The sequence below is a fragment of the Seriola lalandi genome, unplaced genomic scaffold, assembly GCF_002814215.2.
Source record: "Seriola lalandi dorsalis isolate HSWRI2012SDOR001 ecotype SW California unplaced genomic scaffold, Sedor1 jcf7180002054686, whole genome shotgun sequence".
In the NCBI taxonomy this organism is placed as follows: domain Eukaryota; kingdom Metazoa; phylum Chordata; class Actinopteri; order Carangiformes; family Carangidae; genus Seriola; species Seriola lalandi.
This window is the reverse complement of record NW_019525239.1, coordinates 1799658-1801423: the sequence shown is the minus strand read 5'-3', so window position 1 is coordinate 1801423 and position 1766 is coordinate 1799658. Positions and strand designations below refer to the sequence as shown.

The window sequence follows — 1766 nt, the reverse complement described above, 5'->3', positions numbered from 1 at the left end:
TCAGTGAGGTGTGGTTTCCCTCACACTTTCACTTTCAGTCTTGTCTCTTCTAAACTCACAGTTGGTGTGTGGAGTCGCTGCAGGTTGAAGTTGCTGTCGTCCTGTTTTCCCTCCTCTCTCTGTAGAAGCTGTTGTTTTGGTTTAAAGGTGAATCTCTTTAAATGTTTCTCAGCATCAACGTGTCTCTCACGAGTGACGACCAGTATGAAATGGTATTTCCTGCCTCGTCTCAGAGTATCAGGTGAGGGGTGGAGCTTTAACAGACCGTTACTGATAACAGTGTGCAGAGCTATAAAAGTAGTTCTTCCTGTTGATGTATTTCTACATGTACGTTCATATATTTCACCTGTTTCATACAATGATCCATGTTTAAGTGATATGAAATGAAATGAATACTTACAAGGTAGAACAATGGGGGTGGGGGGTGGACTGTACCATCTCTAACACCTGGTCTGCCTCACTCCTTCACTGGCTCCGCCCTCAAGTCTCTGCTCCTGTGAGTCTCACAGACACTGAAGCTAAATGTTTGCTAGTTTCTACCAAAGGTTCCCTCTGAGTCTAAACTTACATGTTGGTGTGAAAGTAACAACAACTTGAAGTTGTAGAGCTGTAGTATTGTAGTCTTGTAGTATTGTAGTATTTTTTGTAGTATTGTAGAAATGTTGTACTGCAGTACTGTAGTATTGTAGGATTGTTGTATTTTACTGCAGTAGTTTTCCAGTCCTCTCTCAGTGGACATGGACACTTTATTCTGAAGGTGTGGGTCAGTCTGGTTTTTATCTGTGACCTTTGACCTGGTTCGTCTCTGGTGAATCAGTCACTTTACTGTCGAGCTTTGAGCTCAGTTACCTGATGCAGTTTAACTGTGACTCAGGACGATTTACAATCTGAAGAATTTGTCTGAGATTAATTATTAGACATTATTATAAACATGGACTTTATTATCCTAAGAGGAATAAGAGGAATGTGACGTCCTTCATAACTTTACTGCCCAGTGGGTGTGTGTGTGTGTCTGCACTGTATATGTTTAACATGAGTTTATGAACCAGAAACTCCCTGCATCACAGTGTCAAACATAAGCCAGTGTTGTGTGTCGACCTGGTTCAGAGAGATCTTTAGTGTTTCCTGTTCACTGTTGTTGTGTCTGCAGCTGCTGAAATGATGTGACACATCTACACAGTCAGACATCCATCAACTCCAGTTCACACATACTGTATGAAAACTACTGATATTTAAACACTGAAGCTAAATGTAAATAGCAGTGGCTAACTATCTGGCTCGTTTTAAACATATAGCTAACTATTTCTAACTTTAAACTTAAATTACAGTTTAGCAAACTAATGTTAGCTAGTTTCTAACTTTAGCTTTAATTTCAAGTTTAGCTAACTAATGTCTGCTTGTTTCTAAGTTTAGCGTTAAGTTACAGTTGTGCTAACTAATGTTAGCTAGTTCCTAACTTTAGCTTTAAGTTACAGTTGAGCTAACTAATGTTAGCTTGTTTCTAAGTTTAGCATTAAGCTACAGTCTAGCTAACTAATGTTAGCTTGTTTCTAAGTTTAGCATTAAGCTACAGTTGAGCTAACTAATGTTAGCTAGAGTCTAAGTTTAGCATTAAGTTGCAGTTGAGCTAACTAATGTTAGCTTGTTTCTAAGTTTAGCATTAAGCCACAGTCTAGCTAACTAATGTTAGCTTGTTTCTAAGTTTAGCATTAAGCTACAGTTGAGCTAACTAATGTTAGCTAGGTTCTAAGTTTAGCATTAAGCTA

At 38.4% G+C, this 1766-nt stretch overlaps 1 protein-coding gene across 1 annotated transcript in view; it reads right to left on the bottom strand.

Annotated features, from left to right (window-relative positions):
• The window catches only part of LOC147818167 (nuclear factor 7, ovary-like), a 6027-nt gene that overhangs the window by 1414 nt on the left and 2847 nt on the right, over nt 1-1766 (bottom strand). The window lies entirely within an intron of this gene.